This window comes from Octopus sinensis, linkage group LG11 (genome assembly GCF_006345805.1).
Source record: "Octopus sinensis linkage group LG11, ASM634580v1, whole genome shotgun sequence".
Lineage (NCBI taxonomy): Eukaryota > Metazoa > Mollusca > Cephalopoda > Octopoda > Octopodidae > Octopus > Octopus sinensis.
The window spans coordinates 47,392,489-47,398,319 of record NC_043007.1 but is presented as its reverse complement, the minus strand read 5'-3'; the positions used below and the strand labels follow the sequence as shown (position 1 = coordinate 47,398,319).

General features: G+C 37.8%; 1 non-coding gene across 1 annotated transcript; it reads right to left on the bottom strand.

Annotated features, from left to right (window-relative positions):
• Window positions 1-4,616: 4,616 nt before the first annotated feature.
• Window positions 4,617-4,720, bottom strand: LOC115217759. The gene has a single exon (XR_003882204.1). It is a non-coding gene; the product is annotated as a U6 spliceosomal RNA (small nuclear RNA).
• Window positions 4,721-5,831: the final 1,111 nt, after the last annotated feature.

The window sequence follows — 5,831 nt, the reverse complement described above, 5'->3', positions numbered from 1 at the left end:
CAGCAGACAATTCTCTTTAGAAATATGCGTCATTTATGCCTGGAGAAAAGTTTAACCAATATTACTTTAGTTTTTACTAAGTATTCATAGATATTCAAATACAAAGTGTCTATTGACACAAAAGAGAAAAAGCCATCCTTTGTGATGTAAAATTTGGCTCCATGGAATATGTGAGGTCTTTACGAAGCAATATCGGTGACTGTTAAGTCTATAAAGCAAAATGAGATTTAATTTGTGAATTGTTTATAGGTTGAAAGGTTATACTATAATATTTTATTTTGATACAGTATATAATATCTTATTTTGATGCTATTGAAAGATAAAACAGCCAGGTCATCATTGAAAGGTATCTTGGGAAGAGTTAGTTAATAGAAAGGAAATAAAAGTGAATACTTATGATGTGTATAGAGAGAAAAATTGGCGACGTAAAGATGTAACTGGATGTCTTTTATTTGTCTGCAGTTATACGTAGTTATCAGCATCGCTTCATGTTTTCTTGTATAGTTTTGTCATAAGCTGCCACCTACCATAAGTTTATATAATAATGTTCACACATTGGAATAAAGACTGATTTTCCTTCTGATATTTATTTCCATTACAACAGCAAATTTCCAAGTAATCATTTAGAAAAGTTAGTTTATGGGATTCATAGGATTCAGTTTCTTTCAGAATGAATAACGCCTCTTGGATGATAAAGTACATTGTCAGTGTTTTTGAGAAAATCAGGAGTAATGAATTTCAAATGTTTTAAAGAAAGGTTCAGTTGTGTTCTACTATGATTTAAAAATTGTTTTCAGATGTTCAGTATATCATGAGATATTCGGTGAAAGAGAATAATGAATGAGGTTCTATGACCTTTCTAGAAATGAAAGCTAATATTTCAAAATCTATTGCCGTGCCTCACTCAGCGGATCCTTTGACAATGGATCACCGATTTTCCCATAGTGACTGATTTTAGCAAATAATTCTACACAATCCATTTCTCAAAATTTAAGTAAGCGAACATGTTCTAAATTCTAATTCGAAATACATAATGTTTCATAATTTCCTTGCAGGAGTGGCAGGCATTTTTTGCATTAAATGTACGAATGGATAATCATGTACAATCTATAAATTTTGCAGCTAATTCTAGAAATAGAGTAGAAAGGGAATCAGTTAAGATTCTGGAAGAGGCAATGGGGTCAGGCTCTGCATCCAGAATTTCAGCAGCGAGGTTGGCACTCGACCAACATCTCAAAGCTAAACACGAAGGGTGCATTGTCAGGGTTAATTTACGAGGTGATCAACGTCACCGGATGGGCCTGCGTAGTAGAGAGCTAACGCGGCAACAACGCAACAATAAGGTCTTTGAATAACAAATATATAATCGTTCAGTAAATGAACTCGAGGAGATGTCCAAGGTGTTTCATGAGCATTCCACCCAGCTTTTCAGGAAGGGCGGTGGATGTTCCGCGTCGTGGGTTTTCCGCGTCTCTTGGGGGAAGGGAAGCGGAATGCTGTGAAGGACCGATCACAGCTGCGGAGGTGGAAGAGGCATTGTCGGACTGCAGCGAGGACAAGTCGCTGGAACCTGGTTTGTCAAGTTTCGCTTTTTCTAGCACTTGTCTCACTTTCCCCCTTAGTTCATCTCCCTGAGCTTTTGGTATCTTTATGGCTATCTCTTCAATGGGGGCTATTATGTCCAAATATGGAATGCGCTTGATGGTTGTCGCAAAGTTGAGACCTTTGTTTAGTACTGCTTCTTCAGAGCTTTCTAAATGTCGGTTACTTAGATTACTGCTTTCACAGGTGGGTGACGGACTTCAGTCTTCATTCTCTGACCTTTGAGTTCCATAACTTCTTAATCTCGTGTATCTTCACCATTTCACATTCTTTCATATACGACTTTGCTAGATCTTGTTGGATTCTCTTTCTATCATCATCTCTGGTTATTTTCCTGAGTAATGGAGACATCGTTGTGTCTTGCCCCGATTCGTGGCCGACCAAGTTGGAACGCATGCTCTTCCGTTTTTTGTGGGAGGGAAGGGCACCTCATGTAAGGCGCTCTATCTGCCGCCAGACCCACTGAAAGGTGGGCTAGGGATGCCGTGGTTAAAATACACAGACATGCACTGACGCTGAAGCACCTCTGGCTCTACCTGGACGGTATGCAGGTGCGGTCTCCGTTCGCTAGACAGTTGTTTCCAGAGTTCACCTCGTTTATTGAACTGGACCCATGGATTAAGCGTAGACCACAGTTGGGAGCTTGGCACGCAGAGTATCGTCAGACACTCGTGATTCTCTCCCAAGCGGGCAACGCAGGTGGCGGGGGTTCCGCCGCGTTCTTTTACAGAGGGTTAGTAGAGTTTAGATGTGATGCCCTGGGAGAAACCCTGGGCTTCGATGACAATCAGCTCGCCAGCCTGTTCCGAAGAACATTCGGGCCAGAGTCTTTGGACAATTTCCATAAATCCCTGTTCGGGACAAACTCTTTAGGCATGATGCTTCGCCACGCCAACTTGTCCAAGATGCGGTCAGGACAATGAAACTGTCCTACACGCAATTGTGCAATGACCGAAGATATCAGAACTTTGGGTTTATGTCGAACAACTGTTGTCGCATCTGAGAAGAGTACGACTGTCAGCCAAATCTATAATTAAGATTGTTCCGCAGTCTTCCCTCAATAGTGAAGAGCAGGTTTGTTTCCTTTGCGTAGTAGCTACCTCGAAGGAGGTAGTGTGGAAGACGAGAGTGAAAAGGATCATAACAGGTACTTTCATCTCCAGCCTCGGGTTGGTGAACTTCTCCCTTTTCCATATGAAAAGGAAAATATGGATCGAGAGGAGATGCCTGTCTCACGGAATATTTCGAAAGAGATGTAAATGAACCTATTTGAGCGAGAAATTAAAGAGTCTGCCAAAGGATTCAGTGTTGGAATGGGTCGGCTACGTACCTCACTTCGTAATATATATTTTTTTTCATTCATTTTTGTTTCTTATCCGAATTTCATACTTATTTATCATCGATTATATGTTCCATTCGTCTCCTGACCTCTTGTCTGTCCTTGTATCGTCCACTCGATTTTTAAAAATCTTTATGGTTAATAAAGAAAAGAGATTATCAAATACTTCAAAAGTAGAAGATTTTGACTTCGCATCACTTTCGGAATTATTAAGTGATGTGATACAGCCACAACTATACGTTGGGAATCGCTGCTGCCAAAAGGCTTAGCATTAGTATAATTTCATGTTAGAAATATTCTTGAAGCATTCCAAAGCAAGTTAACAATGATTTCCCTTCCAAACTTTATAAACCAGAAAAGATAGCTTGTTAAATTCTCTTGTAATGTTAAATATCATTTGCCATTAACGTTCAAGCTGAAATTAGTATTGATAATAAATGATTATATTTGAAAGAATTAATGAGAATTTCAGAGACATTTGACTCAAGTTTGCATTCATTTTCTAAGCAGGCTTTCTATATAATTCTATATAAATGTTCGCTTTTAACATTTTCTTGAGAGGCAAATATTCATAAATATAACGTATCCTGTAGTCCATCGAATCAATCCCTATATATTACAGCTACTAATTTAATCGACATTAACTCTTTTGTTACCGTATTTCTGTTGAGCTGCTTTGTGTCTCTTCAATTAATTTTAGATATAACAAAGAATTTAGTAAAATAACTTAGTTATCAATAAGCTAGTGTTAGCAACATAAATCGTGACTAAGGTTTCGTGGAAGATTTTAATTCAGAACTTTTGAAAACAAGACATTTATACTACAGAGCCAGAGGCGGTTTTACTTACAGTAATGTATTTAGTCTTTTAATTTTAGGCTTATCTCATGTCAAATTGCTGACGTTGTATAAATGTGCGAATAAAGAAAATAGGATTAATTTGTTTTAGTAGACAATAAATGGACAAATGACAAAGATTTATGACTTAGGCACAGGGCCAAATTTTGTAGAAGATGAGTGAATTGAATCTACTCCAATATATCGATAGTGCCTATGATATACGCCACCGCACACCGAAGGATTCTAATGATGAACATAAAGAGAAGAGAGTAAAATCTCATAATTTATATTTTCTTTTCAAAAGAAACAACACATATGAAAGAAGAAATGTAATGAGAACTTCCCAGATTACAAATAATACATAGAATCAAGAAGCTAGAAGAAATGATGCATTGTTCAAAACCATGTATGTGCGTATGTATGTGAGTAATTGAATGAGTGAGAGTGTGTGTTAGTGAGTGAGAGAGTGAATGTGTGAGTGAGTATGTATGTGTGCATGTAATTACATATATATATATTGGCCTGCTCGCTTAGCCAGCGGGGTGGCGTCATTCGAAGGCTAAAACAATGCGAACGCCTTGTGACCAGCGATGTGTTGCAACATCTGATGGTCTGGTCGGTCACGTGACGTGATATATATATATATAAATGTGTGTGTGTGTGTGTCTAAGTTTATGTCTATGTGTGTGCGCAGACATATAGATACATTCATACGCGTTGTGTATGACTGTATGTATGTATGTATGTATGTATGTAAGCAAACTTTTAAGCATATATGTGTATATATAGTACAAATATATAGAGAAACAAAGAAGACAGGTGTAGGAACAACAAGCAAAAATATGGAACGCTTCACGAATTTGAGTGTCATCCTTGTGCAGGGGCCATGTTAATCTTCTCTGTATCGTTCCAGTTTTAGAATAAGTACTGCCATACACACACACACACACACACACACATTTATAAATCAGTATTTATTTACTGGATAATAAAAACATTCCTGACCTCTACAATATGACTACAACTAGTATCCTTTTATTTTCTAATATAATCCCCTACTATGGCTAGATGGCAACATCTGAAAATTACTCTCTTAGCCTGATCAGGTCCATAAAAACCCCATATCAAATTTCGGCACAGTAGCTGGACAGTATCTAGCCTATATACAGTGCCAACTTGTTAATGCGTGTTGACTTGACTACAAACACTAATGTTTTAGCGCTGCTCCTCTTCCAAATTTTAGTAATACAATGTCCCTATTTCTAGTAAGTGACTCCTATACTATCCCCTTACCTCTTTCCACCCCTTTGTAACCTGTAATCCTCTGTTATCTATTCTACTTACATCTGTCCATCTCCTTCTCCTCCGCCTTTCTCATATAATAACCATTCCTTCACTGCTCTGCTTGTTATAACCAGAAATGGCTCTGATGAAAGTAGCATCGATTTTCTTAGGTCGTTCAATTTTCCTTCATTGATCAATAGACTAACTGAGTAAACTTATCAGTGATGTTCCTATAATGACTACTGGGAACAGCTGTAAGCCAAATTTGCTACAATAAAGGAAAATATGTAATAACTATTATTTTAAACTTGTTTCTTATATATCACTCTGTGTTAAAAAAAAAAAACGGAGTTCGTCTGGTGCCCATCCACGGATTTACAATATAGAATCGTGATGAACCATAAACTTGGACCCTACTACTTGGAGTGTTATTACTTGGAGTTTTTCACTAATCTAAGTAACAGAGAGCTTATGAAATATTTTGCCCGGGTGGATAATCTCTCAGTGTTTACTACCTTGTTTTCGTATACATTTGATGCTTTTTCCCAAGGAATCTAATGCTCTTAGCTTAGTTTTTCCTTGGGGCTGGCCAGATTGGAGCAATCTCAAGATTAATCAGCCGAAATTGCGAGGATGATCCGGTTCTTGACTGAAGATAAAAGGCTTCGAATGACCCGTCGTTGTTTTTTGTATCGTCTATCTGGATGTTTTGTTGTCCTTTTTTGTATCATCTAGTTGTCCGGATGTTTTGCGTTCTTGTCCCATTT